The following is a 20,354-nucleotide window of genomic DNA, read 5'->3' on the forward strand; positions in this document are numbered from 1 at the left end:
ATTTCTGGACTGCAGGAACAGTGAACGTAGTTTAATCTCTGGTACTAATATTTCTGGACTGCAGGAACAGTGAACGTAGTTTAATCTCTGGTACTAATATTTCTGGACTGCAGGAACAGTGAACGTAGTTTAATCTCTGGTACTAATATTTCTGGACTGCAGGAACAGTGAACGTAGTTTAATCTCTGGTACTAATATTTCTTGACTGCAGGAACAGTGAACGTATTTATATATTGCAGTACTAATATTTCTTGACTGCAGGAACAGTGAACATATTTATATATTGCAGTAGTAATATTTTTTGACTGCAGGAACAGTGAACGTATTTATATATTGCAGTACTAATATTTCTTGACTGCAGGAACAATGAACGTATTTATATATTGCAGTAGTAATATTTCTTGACTGCAGGAACAGTGAACGTATTTATATATTGCAGTAGTAATATTTCTTGACTGCAGGAACAATGAACGTATTTATATATTGCAGTACTAATATTTCTTGACTGCAGGAACAGTGTACGCATTTATATATTGCAGTACTAATATTTCTTGACTGCAGGAACAGTGAACGTATTTATATATTGCAGTAGAAATTTTTATATACTTTTTTTTATAATTTTTTTATATATTTTTTTAAGTATTTCTGTATACTTTTTTTTATATTTTTTTTAAATTATTTTAGTATAATTTTTTTTATAACTTTTTAATAATTTTTAAATAACAATGGCCTTAGCAGAACAGAGCACAGGACACACACAGCACCACTGGACCCAGCAGGACAGAGCACAGGACACAGCACCACTGGACTCAGCAGGACAGAGCACTGGACAAAGCACCACTGGACTCAGCAGGATAGAGCACTGGACAAAGCACCACTGGACTGATCAGCAGGACAGAGCACAGGACTAAGAAACCACTGGATTAAGCAGGACAGAGTGACAGGACACAGGACACAGGAGCACCAAACTACAACCTCCCTCATCAATGATCTGAGCCCGACTGAAGATGGCGGCCGCAAGCGGGGAATTTATGCAATCCGAGTCTCGCGAGATCCGACGCGAGACTTGGACGTCATAGCCTCGTTTTCATTTCTTTTGGCCGCCGGAAATACCCGAACAGTGCTCGGATCCCGTCGGCCCTGCACTGTTCGGGTGGGCTCGGATTAGCACAATCTGAGCCCGCTCATCTCTACTTTTGACCCCTTTTTCCTGCCCTTTCACTGGATCCCCCACCCCTGTGAGAACCCAGCCTTGTCATCTCTCCCTTCCCTTCCTCCCATGTTTTACTTCTTCTCACAGCTCATCTCCACCAGACCCCATCCATCATGTACCTCCCTTATATCCCATTTGCCGCCCCCCATCCTGTCCCAGCCACTTCCTATCTCTGCTCATTTGGGCCAACCCTTGCCTGGTCACCCTCCCACATCTCCCCCTTTGCCTTTGTCCTGCAGCCCGTGGCCTCCAACACTTCAAAGCCCTTGCTGTAACTTCACCTCCAATGCCTGGTCCCATTGCGCATTGGATAACCTTTTTTTTCATTCCCCCACCCAGTACTTGCCGATTTCCCTCCCCTGGGCCGCAGCCTTAGCCCCCCTGCTTAGCCAGCATAACTCCTACCCTGAGCTTCAGCCCAATCCCTGGTTTTCTGGTTTTTACTTCCCTGTTTACAATTTTACTGTGTTCCCCTCACATTGCTCCCACTAGCCAGGAGATTGCTGGGGTGGTTTTCATATGGCTTCGGTTCTTCCACCCTTGGCTGTGGTTTTCCCCCCTCCAGTTTGAACTAGTGAGCCTCTTCCCCTCCAGCAATCTGGTTGATTAGGCACTTGGTTCTTGAATATTTGTGTATCAATATTTATTTTTAAAGCATGGGCATGTTCCTAGGGCAAATAACACTATAGATGATGCCTTGATTGGGTTAGATTTAGGTGAGTTGCACCAGTGGCCAGTTCAGTTGGTTTGTCATGCCCTGATTGTGTTTGGCAGATTATCAAGCCGGCATAGAAGGTTTTGCCAGGAAACGTTGGCCCCCACTACTTTGAAGAGATATAGGGAGGCCTGGACAGAGTGGGAATTGATCAGTAATTTGAGTGGCCAATGAGGTAAGAAGATGAACATTGTGTTTTGACATTTGACTGGGATGGCTTTTCTTCAGGTAGGTCCAAGGCTTTGGCAGATATTCAGGTAGGTCCAGCAGTAGCAGGTATTCCTTTATTTGTGCTATTGCAGGGCTGCACTGATGTCACTAAGAACTTTTACCAATAGCAGAGAACAGGAGACGGCCAGTGTAAGGAAACTTATAGTGAAACTAGTAGAAACGGTGGCACCGGTTGTATGTGGATTGCATCTGACTCATTTGAAGTTTGTTTAGTTTAGCTTTTTCAATGGCTTTTTCAGGGCATTCAGAATTAGTCTTTTGGAAAGGGGGTTATCACACTGTATGGGTTTACTGTACAATAATGTGATTTTAAATGGGCATAGTTTAGTTTGTAAAATCCACAGATCAAAAACTGATCTGGAGAGATAATAAAGTGGTTTGCCGAGTGCACTTGGCTTGCATTTATAACGTAAAGCGTCATGCTGCTGGTTGGAACTGGTTAAAACATTTAGAGGAAGCTCCTCTGAATAAGTACTATTTCAAGATGGTCTTTAAGAGATGCTTATATAGGCTGGGGCTTAGTTGGACAGACTATGACACTCATTCTTTTAGGATAAGTGCTGCTATGGTTGCAGCTGAGAAGGGTTATTCCATTAAAAATATTATGGAGCTGGGTAGATGGAAATCTAGTCACTATAAAATATATATGAGGCACTGTATTAAGCAATCATACTAGTTCCTTTTCCTTTTCTTTTCCTTTTTCTTTCCATGATTTGCATGGCTCATATTGTTTTGAGAGGGCATAGAGGAATTTGCGTAATATTTCCTCAGAATCAAGGATCTGAATGGCTTGTTGTCCTTCAAGTTTTATTTTTATGGTTTTATCTCCATATGAGTCACCCTGTTATCCTTTCCCCTGTTAGGCTTGTTGTGTTTAACTGTTCATTTGATGTCTTAACAGATGTGCTTGCTTTGTGATGCTTTACTTCAATGTGCCATTCCTCCATGTTTCAGGTTGCAGTTGGGACCCCATGACGGTAGATCGTGGGGCATTCTTTTGTATGTTGGGCAAGTAAGAGTGGTTTATAAATAAAGTAAATATTTGGCAGGGCTGGTAGGATACACCCCCAGATTAAGTTCGAGCTGGCTCACTTGCATAGTTTGCATTTAGTGCACCTTACAGAGGATGAGTTGTTTTGTTTTGTGGGGCAACTATTTCAGGGTCTTGTTGGTCTTTGCATGGTCACGGAGTTTGAAACCTAAATTTGGTGGAAGAGCATGCCAATGAGCAGCCATCAATTATGCATTCGGGTAGTGGTGGAGCACTCTCCCTTAAGAGGGTGGTTCATGTTATTAACGCTTCCCCTTGGGGGGTTATGGGGCACCAGGTTTTGTGGGTGGGTCCCCGCTACTGAGCTACATGAGGGAGAGTGGGACCCAATTGCTTAGAGTGTCACTGTATATATTGTTTGGGTGCCACCGTTTGGTGGAGTAATGGCTGGTAGCTGATTGGTTATTCTTTTTTTCCCCACCACATTAATTAATTAATTAATTTTCAATAAATTGTGTGACCTTTTCTTCAGCCAATAAGTCTCATGTGTCTTTATTAGGTAAGATAACACTTGCTAAGGGCATTTAGGTAACAGTTAATTGGGAATCAACCTACGGAATATGCTGGCGCTATATACATAAATGTTGATGATGTTGATGATAGGTGACTTACAGCATTCTGATTTACTGTGATGAATATTGCTGATATATATATTTTCATGTGTATGTTTCCCAGTTCTACCTATGTTTCCCAGTTCCAACTATGGTAAAGCAATGAAACGTAATGACTCTTTAACCAGGTAAACCATCTGTTAGTTAAATATATATTCTATTCTATATATTTTATTCACTCCAAATTAAATTGTGGTTAAGACAGTTTGCAAAGTTTTTAGATTTGAAAAAAATAATACAATATATGAATACATTAAATGTTTGAATGTTTTTTTAAATGGCTCCTTCGAAGACACCAAACTTCATAATAATAATTGTCTCAAATTCTGTTATGGTTTTGGTTAACATATAATTCATCATCATCATCATCATTTATTTATATAGCACTACTAAGTCCACAGCGCTGTACAGAGAACTCATTCACATCAGTCCCTGCCCTATTGGAGCTTACAGTCTAAATTCCCTAACATACAAACACACAGACGCACAGACTAGGGTCAATTTGTTAGCAGCTAATTGACCTACCAGTATGTTTTTGGAGTGTAGGAGGAAACCGGAGCACCCAGAGGAAACCCACGCAAAAATGGGAAGAACATACAAACTCCTCACAGATAAGGTCATGGTCGGGAATTGAACTCATGACCCCAGTGCTGTAAGACAGAAGTGCTAACCACTTAGCCACCGTGCTGCCCAATTAGAAACCAATTATAAACATTATTTTAAATATGCTCTTCTCACTTCACCAAAAGAAGTGTTGCTAAGGGGGAAATAATGCAACTACCTTCTAGGTCACTCTTGTTTTTAAAGACTGAACAGAGACTAAAGACAAATTCATAGTTCATCATTCAATGTTACATTGCATTATAGTGAAATATAACATCCTTTATAATAGCAGAGGTACATTTTTAATAGTATTCAGGTGAGCTTGCAGACTCTCTATATGGGTAGATCTCCACTATATATATATATATATATATTAGAGATGAGCGCACTCGGATTTATGAAATCCGAGCCCACCCGAACGTTGCCGATCCGAGTCGGATCCGAGACAGATCCGGGTATTGGCGCCAAATTCAAATCTGAAACTGAGGCTCTGACTCATAATCCCATTGTCGGATCTCGCGATACTCGGATCCTATAAATTCCCCGCTAGTCGCCGCCATCTTCACTCGGGCATTGATCAGGGTAGAGGGAGGGTGTGTTAGGTGGTCCTCTGTCCTGCTATATCTCGTGCTGTTCAGTTAAGTTCTGTGCTGTTCAGTTAAGTTCTGTGCTGTGCTGTGCTCTGTGTTCTGCTCAGTCCAGTGGTGCTGTGTGCTGTGCTCTGTCCTTCTGAGGTCAGTGGTGCTGCTGGGTCCTGTGCTGTGTCCTGTTCAGTCCAGTGGTGCTTTGTCCTGTGCTCTATGCTTCTAAGGGCATAGTTATTTCCGCAATATTCCCAAGTGTTTAAAAAAATAAAAAAAAGTTATTAAAAAAAATACAAAAAACTAATTACATTTTTTTTTAATTACAACAAAATTTGCACAACCAATCCTGCAGTATAAGCCCATTGGTACTGCAATATTACCAAGTTCACACATTCAGCAGTAAAAGTCCAGTGGTTCTGCAATATTACAAAGTTCACACATTCTGCAGTATCAGTCCAGTGGTGCTGTGTCCTCTGCTCTGTCCTGCTGAGTTCAGTAGTGCTGCTGGGTCCTGTGCTGTGTCCTGTTCAGTCCAGTGGTGCTGTGTCCTGTGCTCTGTGCTTCTAAGGGCATAGTTATTTGCCCATTATTCCCAAGTTTTTAAAAAATAAAAAAAAAGTTATAAAAAAAATTTAAATAAAAAATGTAAAAAAAAAAAAATTATAACCAAATTTGCAAAACCAATCCAGCAGTATATAAGCCCATTGGTACTGCAATATTACCAAGTTCACACATTCAGCAGTAAAAGTCCAGTGGTACTGCTATTACAAAGTTCACTGATTCAGCAGTGTATAAGTCCAGTGGTACTGCTATTACAAAGTTCACTGATTCAGCAGTGTATAAGTCCAGTGGTACTGCTATTACAAAGTTCACTGATTCAGCAGTGTATAAGTCCAATGGTACTGCTATTACAAAGTTCACTGATTCAGCAGTATAAGTCCAGTGGTACTGCTATTACAAAGTTCACTGATTCAGCAGTATAAGTCCAGTGCTACTCTCCTGTGCCGCATATAATTTTTAAAGGCTTTGCCGAGTGTGTGTGGCTTAGGGGTACGCTCTCTTGTGCTACATATAATGGAAAACCAAAATTTGGAGGATAAAGTAGGGAAAGATCAAGACCCACTTCCTCCTAATGCTGAAGCTGCTGCCACTAGTCATGACATAGACGATGAAATGCCATCAACGTCGTCTGGCAAGCCCGATGCCCAATCTCCTAGTACAGGGCATGTAAAATCCAAAAAGCCCAAGTTCTCAAAAAATAGCAAAAAGAGAAACTTAAAATCAGCTGAGGAGAAACGTAAAGTTGCCAATATGCCATTTACGACACGTAGTGGCAAGGAACGGCTTAGGCCCTGGCCCGTGTTCATGACTAGTGGTCCAGCTTCACCCAAGGATCTAAGCCCTCCTCCTCCCCCCCTACAAAAAATTTAAGAGAGTTATGCTGTCAGCAACAACAACAAAACAGCAAAGAACTCTGCCTTCTAAACAGATGACATCACAAATCCCCAAGGCGAGTCCAAGGGTGTTGTTGGTTGTGAACCCTGACCTTCCCATCACTGTACGGAAGGAGGTGACTCCATCCAGCATTTGCAGCACGCCCTCTGCATATGCTGGAAGGATCACCCACAGTCCAGTTACAGATTTGGCTTATGAAGGTGTGAATGTTGTACACCGGGAGGAGGATATTGATGTAGCTGGCGCTGAGGAGGATGTTGATGATTATGATGCAGACAGATACCAAATTGCCTTTCTCAATTTCTATTTATATTCTAGATTATATAACGGCTAAAAAGTTTTCTGTTTTACCCCTAGTGGAGAGGGGATCTGATGCAGACAGATACCAAACTGCCTTTGTCCATTTCTTTGTATATTTGAATTTCTAGTTCTACAGTCTATGCAGGCTGCTTTATTTATATTCAACTACAAGTGTAGGGCGGGGGGGGGGGGGGGGGGCATAGATAGCCACCAAAGTAACGTGGTCCATTTAATTTCACTTTCTAGCTCCACAGTCTGTGCAGCCTGCTTTTTTTATCTTCAAAGTATTTATATTTACAAGCCTTGCAATCTAAATTAACTAGAGGTAGTGACGTGGTAGAACTCCAAAAGGCAGTTTGGAAGCCCCTGTACAAACTGGCTCTATTTTTTTAACTGAGTTGTCCCCCCTCCAGTGTGTACTCGGAAAGAGTTTTTAGTGCAGCGGGGAACCTGGTCAGTGAGCGGCGAAGGAGGTTGCTTCCTCACAACGTTGAAAAAATGATGTTTATAAAAATGAATAATCAATTCCTTAATGAAGTACAGCACTGCCCTCCAGACAGTACAGAGGGACCTGTGGTTGTGGAGTCCAGCGGGGACGAATTGATAATGTGTGAGGAGGAGGAAGATACTTGTTTGGTGGAATTCAGACCAGTTGAGGGTGTATTTATTTTATTGTGGCCCCGGTATCAAATTGGGTACCGGGGCCACCCCACTACGTAGTCCAGATACTTGTTTGGTGGAATTCAGACCAGTTGAGGGTGTATTTATTTTATTGTGGCCCCGGTATCAAATTGGGTACCGGGGCCACCCCACTATGCAGTCCAGATACTTGTTTGGTGGAATTCAGACCAGTTGAGGGTGTATTTATTTTATTGTGGCCCCGGTATCAAATTGGGTACCGGGGCCACCCCACTACGCAGTCCAGATACTTGTTTGGTGGAATTCAGACCAGTTGAGGGTGTATTTATTTTATTGTGGCCCCGGTATCAAATTGGGTACCGGGGCCACCCCACTACGCAGTCCAGATACTTGTTTGGTGGAATTCAGACCAATTGAGGGTTTTATTATTATATTGTGGGGACCACTCTATACCACACTACCACTCTATACCACTCTATTTAATACTTTAATTCTATTACTAATTCCCATAAAGAGGAACTGCCGCTTCTATTTAATACTTTAATTCTATTAGTAGTTACCATAAAGAGGAACAAAATAAACAAATTTTACCAAAAGTATAATATGACTTACAAACACTACACTTGAAAGATGGTGCCTTTAAATGAAAAAGTCATTCTTCATTGCACAACTATGTGCAACAGGGACAGTTTTTTGGTTTACAAAGTCAACCAATAACACTTCGACCCTGTCTGTCTTTAATATACTTGATGGGATCTCAATGACGAATGGTCTGTACCATGGTTGGAGGAGGTATTGTAGCCCCGGTACCAAATTTTTAACTGGGGCCACTCCACTATGCAGTCCAGATAGAGGTGTATCAGATATTAAACAACGTTGACTGTTGCTGCAAAATTTTTAAATAATATTGTGGGGAACACTACACTACGCAGTCCATAAACTTTTTGGGTGGAATTCAGACCCGTTCAGGGTTTTTAATTTATATTGTGGTGACCCACTCCTCTACGCAGTCCAGGTACATTATTCGGTGCGATTCATACCAGTTGATGGTTTTCTTATTATATATATTGTGGTGACCCACTCCTCTACGCAGTCCAGGTACATTATTGGTGCGAATCATACAAGTTCAGGGTTTTTAATTTATATTGTGGTGACCCACTCCTCTACGCAGTCCAGGTACATTATTCGGTGCGATTCATACCAGTTGATGGTTTTCTTATTATATATATTGTGGTGACCCACTCCTCTACGCAGTCCAGGTACATTATTGGTGCGAATCATACAAGTTCAGGGTTTTTAATTTATATTGTGGTGACCCACTCCTCTACGCAGTCCAGGTACATTATTCGGTGCGATTCATACCAGTTGATGGTTTTCTTATTATATATATTGTGGTGACCCACTCCTCTACGCAGTCCAGGTACATTATTGGTGCGAATCATACAAGTTCAGGGTTTTTAATTTATATTGTGGTGACCCACTCCTCTACGCAGTCCAGGTACATTATTCGGTGCGATTCATACCAGTTGATGGTTTTCTTATTATATATATTGTGGTGACCCACTCCTCTACGCAGTCCAGGTACATTATTGGTGCGAATCATACAAGTTCAGGGTTTTTAATTTATATTGTGGTGACCCACTCCTCTACGCAGTCCAGGTACATGTTTTGGTGCGATTAAGACCAGTTGATGGTTTTCTTATTATATTGTGGGGACCACTCCACTACGCAGTCCAGAAAGATACCTCGTTGCAACGTTTTGGACTAATAACTATATTGTGAGGTGTTCAGAATACACTGTAAATTAGTGGAAATGCTTGTTAATGAATGTTATTGAGGTTAATAATAGCGTAGGAGTGAAAATAAGCCCCAAAACTTGATTTTTGAACTTTTTATGCTTTTTTCCAAAAAAATCAGAATCCAAAACCTTAAATCCGAACCAAAACCTTTCGGCAGGTGTTTTGCGAAACAAATCCGAACCCAAAACATCAAGAATATCCGGATCCAAAACACAAAACACAAGACCTCAAAAGTCGCCGGTGCACATCCCTAATATATATATATATATATATATATATATATATATATATATATATATATATGATTGGAGATCATCATGCTGCTCTAACCCTCCTTAGTAAACTCCCAGAAACAGGAGATGACAACCAGCTTACTTACAATTAATACAATAAATCAAGCGAACAACATCAGTTCACTAAAACATTAGCCATTGTTTGGGAGCAACTGCATCAATGAACCCAAGAGTTATTTTTTTTTAAGGCAACATTAAAACTAATGGAGTGGCGGATCTATTGGCAACCTTTGACTGCATCTAAATAAAATGTCAGTGAACAGATTGTGCTTTTAGAACAGCTTTTTTAACCTCATTAGCATGACTTATAGTCTTTACAGGGCCTGATTCAACAAGGAATGGAAAGTGAACGCAATCTGTGATTTTTAAAAAATGCACAGATATCGTGCATACGCACATTGTATTCAAGGACAAGTGTATGCAGCAAATACATCTCTTAATGAATACGGGAATAACTCATTTTTGTGAAGTAATACCCAGCACACGTAGCAGTGCGATTTTAAGTGTTCTTCTATGCGATTTCTGCATCTGACGTACCTTTGGAAACGGACATGTATTTGCATTACCTATTGACAGAGGAATGCACAAGTGTGCAATTTCTTCCTTATTTACAATATTGTACATACGTTGCAAGGTACTGTTGCATAATAAATTCATGATATCATAACCCCATATGCAACCTATCTTTCCCTCAATCACATTAATATAAATTTGCTTCTAAAAAAGAAAACACACTCAAAATGTTTTAAAAAACAAATAACTGTTATATATAATCAAGAAAAATATAATTTTAATTTTAAACATTCAAAAACAAATAATAATTCAGATTTGTTTTTTAACTGCTCCAGATACTGGAATAAGTTTTTTTGTGTTGCTGATTCATCGTCACCTGCAAAAAAGATATTAAAAAAAATGAAAATCACAATACTATGACATTTTGTTAACCTATCATAGTTTTCTCACAGTACTTAGTTTCTTCATTGCTCTAGCTCAGTAGAGGTCAGAGTTGCTACATTAATACAAATTCTTTGCAAGGTTCATCTTATTCTGAACACAGTACTAGCCAGAGGACTGCATTTTTGAGGCAGATACACATTAGAAGGGGGGAATTGATTGGCAGCAAACATTTATTAGGTGATATAAAGTCAGACACCTATCGAATTGAAATCTTTGCCTAGGCGTAGGCAAAGGTACATTTAGTAAAAGAAGGCTTTCTGAGGCCTACACATTTATGCTGCAAAACAAAATAATTACTATTATACTAGATTATAAAATTAAGATACTTGTATATTCTTCTGAAGGGACTTGCAATGTCCCTGCTTCCTCCACAAGGGGCTCTCCTCCATGGCCTACTCCACCAGGGGCTCCTTCATGGCCTACACCACCAGGGGCTCCTTCATGGCCTACTCCACCAGGGGCTCCTTCATGGCCTACACCACCAGGGGCTCCTTCATGGCCTACTCTACCAGGGGCTCCTTCATGGCCTACTCCACCAGGGGCTCCTTCATGGACTCCTCCACCAGGGGCTCCTCCATAATGATCAGAGATCCCTCCTAATGTCCTGCCATGGTTTCTTCCTCCAGGGATGGGGAAATCGATGTTGGGGGGGTGGTTGCAGTACTCCTCCTGGTGCTCCGACTGTTGCTCCACGCTAGCCTCCTGATTCCTGCGGTGGAGGCAGTGGTGGAGGCGGAGGCAAGGTTCTGTTGGATGAAATATGACACAGTAGTTTTTTATGAAATGTTATGTCTCTCTCTCCTACATAAATAGATACATACATATAATGTTAGGTTTTAATGTTAATTATTACTCTATCTATCTATCTATCTATCTATCTATCTATCTATCTATCTATCTATCTATCTATCTATCACTTAAGCCTTGCAACTTCACCCCTGAGTTCAGAAATTAACTGGGGCTGGCGCCTTCACAGGTCACACCAACGACACTGCAGCTGAACAATGGTGTCCCTACTCCAAAGCCTACACTTCAGGCACAGTTTTGCAGTCCTGTAGGCTGCATTCTCCTGGACCCAATCCATGGTCCAATGTTTGGGTAAGGAGCCGCAGCACTGCTCTGCTGAAGCTAGCAGCCTGCATGTTTGCAAGTGAGGAAGATTTTATAACATTCTCCTCACTAATTGGCTCTCAGACGATTTGTGGTCTTAGGCACGTCAACTGCGGATCCCTTCTATACTATTTCTAAAATGGCTTATTTCCTCTCGGCTGTCCTTAATGTATTTTGAGAGATTTTCATATTACATTTGATTGCCGAATTAATATTGGGTTTTAGATCTTGTTATGAGATCATTATTTGAATTATGTATATAGAATTCATCATTTTTGTCAATACAACAATGATGTGATTGATATGGTTGTGATATGTATTAAAATAGTGACATTATTATTGGTGATTCGTTAGAGACTTTATTAGCAGGTTATTAATAATTGGTTATTACAATTAGTGCAATTTTGGTTATTAGCGCTGCATTTATTTATTTTTTTCTCCTAAGTAATCTGTAATTCAGTCATACTAAAAAGCCATAACCAGGCACTTAGGAGCGTTACAATGCCTAGGTGTTCATATACAACCAGTCACTGGAGAGAACTCTGCTGCATACACTATATAACAGCTAGAGAGGCAATCATTGAGCCCTGCCATTTGTGATTACAGTTATTCTTATATATTGGATACAACAGCTCCTGATTTTTCTTCAGTTGTGTTTTATCCCTAGTAACCTTGATTTGTTTCAAGTGGTGAATACAAGAACATATAATACAGTAAATATTCAATGAATGGCCTTTAAATAATAACTGTGCTGTTTCCCTGTTTAGGAATTATTGATAGTATGGCTGATGATCAGGCACCTGGTACAAGTCAAACCTCTGGCTCCACCGCGACTAAGTGTAGGCAGAAAAAATTCTCTCAGCGAGAGGTAGAAGTGCTGATAGGGCTGGTGTTGGAGAGGCTGCATACTACCAGCTGGCATAAAGCACCAAATGAATTTTGACATATACTGCAACCTAACCAGCCTATTGGATAAGCTGGCGATGTTCTTCACAATTACTGTGTATTTTCAGTAAAGATCACTTAGAGATGTAATTGGATGCCTAGCTAAAACTCCCATCAAGCCAAAGACTTGCAGGTTTAAGATTTTTAAGATTGTACAAACACTTGGTGCTATTTTTGCTGTACATGACACACACATGAATCCCGCAAAATATAAAAAAAATTGTGAACTGTCAAATGAGTGTGATAAAATACATTGATATGGATGATTTATTTTCATCCATCCATGAGGGTGCGGCTGTACAACCCTAGGATGAGGAAGTGGGGGCAGTGGGTAGCCTACAAGTCTACAATCATTTTATACGCACATGTATGCAAGCAACCAAAAATTGGGAAAAAACACTAAGCAAATAAACACAACCCTCACACTTATCCTTTCCACTTTCCGAAAACATACACACTAGCTTGGACCACTTGATCGGTCTTGCTGGCTAGTATGTAATCAATACACCTCCTTCCCCTATGTCACAAGTTTCCTCTCCTTCCCCTATGTCACAAGTTTCCTCTCCTTCCCCTATGTCACAAGATTCCTCTCCTTCCCCTATGTCACATGTTTCCTCTCCTTCCCCTATGCCACATGTTTCCTCTCCTTCCCCTATGACAGATTTCTTTCCTCAGTCCCCTATGCTGCATTTCTTCCTTCAGATCCCTATGCTGCCAGTTTACTCTTTTTATCCACCCAAATGTTTCAAGGATGTGAATGATGTTCTTGGTTATCACTATCATCCGTACTTCTGCTTGTACTGGATGTATCTGCTGGGGAATGCCTTTATTGTACATTGACTATGTACATATACCACATCCCCCCGCAGTTCAGCACCTGAAATCATAGGCTGTAGTATGGGTCATTTGCACTCAAAGATAGACAGAACATTCCTGCTTTCACTGGCATATGCTCAGGTTCTGAGCAGGCACAAAGCAATTTTATGCAAAATAACTGCATGTATAAGCATTATTCAAAATTGCAAGCAAAATCCAAATTTCCTAAAAAAGCAGACACCTTATAAATCTATAAATTTGAAAAATGTCCTTCTATACGTAAAAAGGAGGAGGTAATATAAACAATAGCTGAATCAATGACAAGTGCAGCCCTAAGCGGAACGTCCCTAAACTAAGGTGATAGGGACAACAAATCGTACCTGCAGCCGGGAAGGTAACTCCCCTCCAGTAGCCAACCAATGGGAGGGGAGTGGGCGTTGTCGTCCAGGGAAGTATACGCCGGGCACAGGCACATTCAGTCCTTCTTATCCGGCTGGAGAAATACAGGACAACATTACTGGACAGGCTGAGTAGCATCACAGTATCATTTATATCAGGGGTGTCCAACCTTTTAGCTTCCCTGGGACACATTGGAAGACGACGAGTTGGTTTGGGCCGCACATAAGATACACTAACAATAACGATAGCTGATCATCCAAAAAAACATAGAAAACATAGTTAACATATATATATATATATATATATATATATATATATATATATATATGTGAGAAAAAAAGTGATATATATATATATATATATATATATATATATATATATATATATCACTTTTTTTTCAAATCCCCCTATACTTACCTTTCAATCGCCCTGTTCAAAAAATCCTCTCTAGTTATTATACTATAATCACTTTTTGTATTGTTTCGATGCAATATCAATAAAGTGCATTTAAGCCAGACATTGTATATCAGGGTGCCCTGACCAGGCCTGCGGTACCTGACATATACACCACTGTGACCCATTTTAATAATACACCACTATGTTAGTTAAGGTATAACAACTTATAATGGGCCAAAGAGAATAATATATATAATGCCCCATTAGTATTACAAATAGAAGTATGTAGCATGGAGATAAGGTCCATGATGCTCCAGGACCAGGTGGTTTTATTCACTGGTCAGCGTCCCTTGAAATAATAAAAAAAAACCTTAACTTACCTTTTAATCGGCTTGTTCTCCTGTCCTCTTCTCTTCTTTTCTCCAATTCTGTGCTGCTGATTGTTCTTCTCACGCGGGTGACTCCTCTGTGCTGCGCTCCGCAATGGATGTTGGGCGTCGACATTCACTGCGAGCACCGCACGGAGGAGGAGACAAGGGAGGAAGCCGGAGTACCAGCTGACGTGACCGCAAGGTAAGTATTTTCTTTTCTTTTTTTTGCAGGATTTTTTTTTCCATTAACAGTGCTGCCCCCTTGCCACAACCAAAACTTCTTCTGGGCCACATTTACAGGCGTGCTGGGCCGCATGCGGACCGCGGGCCGCGGGTTGGACAACCCTGGTTTATATACTGAATTTTGTCTTTACTCTGCATTTTTCCCTTGGTAGTCCTATACGATCAGCTATTAATTTCTTCCCTCTCCTTAGTTTCTTCGAATTTACCTAGTTTTTCCCTATCCCCCTTCGTTACATGCTTTCAGCCTGCTAGCCTCTTTGTCCCTCTCATGCTTTACCCCCCCCCCTTCTCTTCCTGTGGTTTTGGTGCATTACATGTTATAAGTATACTGTATTTGATGGCATTGTCTAGGTGTATTTAGCTATTGCAATAATTAGAGGGTTTTGTAGGGTCTGTCTCTGTTAGCTGTATCTGCTTCCCCATTGCACCCCCTCCTTCCCTCCCCCTCCCGCTCCATAGTAGCCTGCATTTACTTACAGTAATTGAACATCTGGGGCTGTGTCCTGGGTTATCCCAGGGATTAGCTTTCCTGCTGTGGCTAGTGTGGCCCATATCCCTGTAGTGCCTTGCTTTGCTGCCCCGTTTGGTAGGCATTTCTCAGTTTCTGCCGTTTTTTGCCATTTTTGCCATCTTCCCTCCACCTGTTGGAATAGACATGCCGCGCCCCCGTAGGATAGCAAACCCCCCCTCCCGTTTCTCAGACCCTCCAACGGAGACCCTGCGTCATAGAAATCCCCCTAACAGCTTACCTGCTGTAGGGAGTGCTGCCGCGGCCCCACCCCCGTCGACGTCCGGTCGGCGTGTGACCACTTACGGTCGCCGCGTGCGCACTACTGCGCATGCACAGCGACGCGGAGCTTCGGAGCAGGCTGCTGCCTGCTGCTGGGGTATTCAGGAGAGGGACCAGCGGAAGGGGGAGAGGGAGAATTTTTCCCTCCAACCCCCAGCCTGCGCCCAGCGACCCGGGCATATGGAGCACTGAACCACCAATGAGGGGGCATAATAATTGGTTCACTGAACCACCAATGTTTAATAATAGCTGGTTTAGGCTAGGTTCCAGCCCCTTTGATTATGGACAGGCCTTCCAGCCCCCATACCTGCAGGGCCCCAGGCTCCTGAATAGCAACATGACATCTGCCCCCCCTTCCCCCCTCCCAGCCCCTGGTGCAGGCTATATTATCATGCCAATAGGGCAAGGTGAGGATGGCCCAGCACGGCTGTTGGGCAGCCACCCGCTATTTAGCACAGCCCCCTCAGGCCTTACCTCTCCGGGTTTGAGCAGAGCCCAAAGCAGACCACCCCCTCCTACAGAGCAAGGGAATGGCGGAGGCCCTTCCCCCCCTCCCAACACTAACATGCCTGCCCTCCCCCAGAGGGCCCCCGTGCCTGGGCGGCAATCAGGCCAAGTGAATGAATGACCTTTCCCGCCAGCTATTTTTGAATACGGCCACCACAGCGGGGAGCCGAATACGCAGGACTGTTACGTGGACCCCCCCACGGACAACATAGCGCCAGCCGCATGCCCAGCTCGTTGCGCTTGCGCCCACCCCCCCCTGGCCCCCTTCCAACACCCACCCTTACCCCACACAGCACCAGTGGGGGGACCATCACTAGAGCAAAACACGTCCCAAATAGTGGTAGTAGAGTCCCAGCAATGCACTGCGCAACCCCCCAACATGTCGGACGGCGCAAGCCGGACTAACCCTGTCATTCTGTCAGTAACGCAGGCAGCCACGGCCGAGACATCGGGGGAGGTCGCGAAACTGGATGAACCACCAAGCACGGCCAATCGGGCACCAGTACATTCCATTCGGATGCAAGGGGCCGACGACAACAACGCTGAAGGAGGCCGGACGCCAGAGGAGGGAGTAGCGAGAGCATCAGGTGAGCAGGATAATATGGAGATAGATCGTGCACAGACACATAGTCCACCATTAGGGATCAGTGATGAAGGGTCAGAAGAAGAGCAGGGACCTCACAAGCTAATGAAGATTCTACATGCACACTTTGTGGGGGGCAGCACGCAGGGTAAAGACAGTTGCATACCAAGTAGGCCGGTAGGGCGCGGCCCGGACATGGTTAAATGCTCTTACACATCACTAATGATGGGGATCCGCCCGTGCATAAAAGCTAGAATAAAGAAAGGGTTCTATGTGGATATGTTTGAGCTGACAGAGGAGGCTAGGAAGGACGTAGAGGCGGCCAAGGGGAGAGGGGGGATAGGGGAGGAAGCTCACAAGACCTTCCCCTAATGGGTGTCAGCGTTCTGCTCCTTCGCAGAAATATACATGGAGACGCGGCCAGAAGCAGTGACAGATGTGTGGCGGTATGTGCATTTGATTGCAGACATATTCCTGACAGACGGGAAGTCTCATTGGCGCAAATATGACGAGGGCTTTATAAAAAGGCTATCAGGCAAACACATAATTCCATTTGGCTGTAAAGATGAAGTCTGGTTAGACATGGTACGCCCCAGTACGGACACACCCGAAGCGGTACCTGTCACTAGGGCTCAGCAAGGGAGGCAAGGCACGCACCAAGGACAGCGCAATAGGTGCTTTGCATTCAATCACGGGTCGTGCACCCGTGGAGCCGCGTGCAATTACAGGCACATTTGCGGGCGATGCAGAGGTCCCCACTCAGCGAAGGATTTCCCCCGTCCCACCACAAAGGATAGCAAAGGTCGAGGCCCCCACAATGCCGCTAATTAATAAAGCCAGTTCCCCCATAAATCTGAAGGAGCTGGAGCGTTGGTTCCGGCTATCTTCAAACACAACGCTAGTATCATTTTTACGTAACGGTTTCGAATTTGGATTTAAACTCCCGGTAAAGAAAGAAGTAAAAGCCAAAGCAGTGAAAAACTTAAAGTCAGCCTTGGCCCTGCCCCATATAATAAGCGAAAAAGTAAAAAAAGAAGTACAGTTAGGCAGGATGGTAGGTCCTTTTCCAGCTCCCCCAATAGAAGGCCTAGTGATATCTCCAGTAGGAGTAGTTCCCAAAAAAACTGAAGGGAAATTCAGACTGATACAACCCCTGTCGCACCCCCCGGGAGGATCAGTTAATGACGCCATAGACGATGCCGAAAGTTCAGTAGCATACCAGTCCTTCGAGTTAGCACTAGACATAGTGAAATCATTTGGCCAGGGGGCTCTAATGGTGAAATTGGACATTGAGGCGGCATTCCGGCTACTGCCAGTGTACCCTCAGTCATTCAAGTTTATGGGGTTTAAGATTCAAGATGGGTATTACATTGATAGATGTCTCCCCATGGGCTGCTCAGTGTCCTGTGCCTTCTTTGAAAAATTTAGCTCGTTCTTACACTGGTGTATTCAGGCGGGGACGAGTCATAGCGGCATCGCACACTACTTAGATGACTTCCTATTCATAGGCCCAGCTAACCAAACGGTCTGCGCAGATATACTCAGTGCAGCGCAAGCGCTATTTAGGGTCCTAGGCGTCCCGGTAGCGCACGACAAAACCGAGGGTCCCTCCCATTGCCTTTCCTTCCTGGGGATCGAGATCGACACGATAGATAAGTGTTGCCGCCTGCCCAAAGACAAAGTGGTGAAGTTGCAGGGATACATAGATGCAGCTCTAGCGGCCCGTAATATTACATTGAGGCAAGCGAAATCTCTCTTGGGTTCATTCAACTTCGCGTGCAGGGTCATACTAATGGGCAGGGTTTTTTGCAGGAAGCTCCAATTAGCAACGGCAGGTCTAAAAAGCCCCCATAGCAGATTAAATCTGTCCAAGGACATAAGGAGAGACTTGGCAATCTGGTCAGAATTCCTCAACACATTCAACGGGGTGCGCATCTGGCCTTCCGCGGAAGTAGCTTCCGCCGCACTAGACCTTCATACCGATGCCTCCGGGTCATGGGGCTTCGGGGCTTACTTTCAAGGGGCTTGGTGCGCAGCCCCTTGGCCCGAGTTATGGACCACGAGTGGCCTGACCAAAAACCTCTTGGTATTGGAACTTTTCCCCATAGTGGTTGCCATCGAATTGTGGGCCACGGAGCTAAGAGGAAGGGACATGTGCTGGTGCGACAACTTGGGGGTAGTGGAATGTATAAATAGACAGAGCGCATCATCACCTCAAGCCATCAATCTCCTGAGGCACATGGTTCTGAGATGCTTGGAGCACGACATCTCACTTAGGGCGCTGCACGTGCCAGGGGTTGACAATAGACTAGCAGACGCCCTGTCACGCCAGCAATGGCAACGCTTCCGAGAGCTGGCCCCACAGGCTCATTCAGAAGGTACGATTTGTCCGCCTTATGTTTGGCAGATCATCGGGTCTGCATAAGAGAGCTAGTGGAGACATCATTAGCCCCGCGCACCAGGAGAGCGTACCGGGCGGCGTGGTTTCAATGGCGAAGTTTCCTGAAAGCGAAAGGAAGGGCAGACCAGCCAGGGACAGATGACATCATGGCCTTCATATGGGATAAATACCTAGCAGGTGCCTCAAAGGCCTCAGTCTCCCTGCTGCTGGCAGGCATATCCTTTTCAGCCCGTACCTTGGGGAGAGAGGACATAACAAAACATTTCTTGATCAGTAGAGCCCTCAAGGGATGGGGTAGGTTGCAACCTAGGAAAGAAGATGTCAGGCAGCCAGTAACAGTGGGCATTTTAAAACAGCTCATACAGGCGTTAAGGCAAGGAGCAGACAGTGAATACGAGACAGTCCTATTTAGCACAACATTTACTATGGCCTTCTTCGGCGCTTTTCGAGTGAGCGAGCTGGTAGCTCAGTCGCAACACAGGATAGGCAACGCTTTACTCGGCAAGGCGGTCAAAGTGGGTGCCTCGCAGGTGGCATGTAAGATTCTGCGTTCCAAAACCGACCAAGTGGGCAAGGGGCATTGGTTGCTAATGAAGGTAACAGAGGACACAGACATATGCCCAGTGGCATGGTGTAATCGCTTTGCAACAATACGCCCCCCATGGGCATGCCTTGGTTAGTGCACTTAGATGGGGCATCTTTGACCAAATATCAATTCAATGCATTGCTTAAAAAAACTTTGCAGCTGTCCGGGCTAGACCCTTCACAGTATGGCACACATTCATTCAGAATCGGGGCAGCGACTGAGGCGGCTCAGTCATAGACAGGATTAAAGCTCTGGGGCGTTGGAAGTCTGATGCTTATAAGCGATACATACGCCCCTAGTTCTCATGATACAGCTGACAGGTGGGCAAGGGATGGTAAGCAAGGTCTAGGTGTTTATACTGCCATGTGTTTCGGTACCCAATCCGGGCTTTGTTTTTTCCTCCAAACCCCTCCACTCCCCTCCCCTACCAACTCTCTCCCAACCCCCCCCCCCCCAGTCGGTAGTGCTGGGATTAACCGCCCGCCATATTATGTGGGGGCATGAAGGATCTTTCCCAGCTTTCTCCCTGGACTAAGGCCTGCTTAGTGGTGTTCTGCCGGGGTTTTTCGGGTTTTCGCCTTATTTGGGGCTATCGGCAACTTACCCCCCCCCCCCTTTTTGTTGTTGTTGTTTGTTTGGTTTGTTTTTCCTCAAACACCTGTTACGTTTGTTCGGTAGTGGACAGTTATCAGTTGATCTACCTTTATGGCAGGTGGCATCTTATTAGCATAAGACACGGCTTGATATTATTTTATT

This window comes from Mixophyes fleayi, chromosome 4 (assembly GCF_038048845.1).
Source record: "Mixophyes fleayi isolate aMixFle1 chromosome 4, aMixFle1.hap1, whole genome shotgun sequence".
Taxonomy (NCBI): domain Eukaryota; kingdom Metazoa; phylum Chordata; class Amphibia; order Anura; family Limnodynastidae; genus Mixophyes; species Mixophyes fleayi.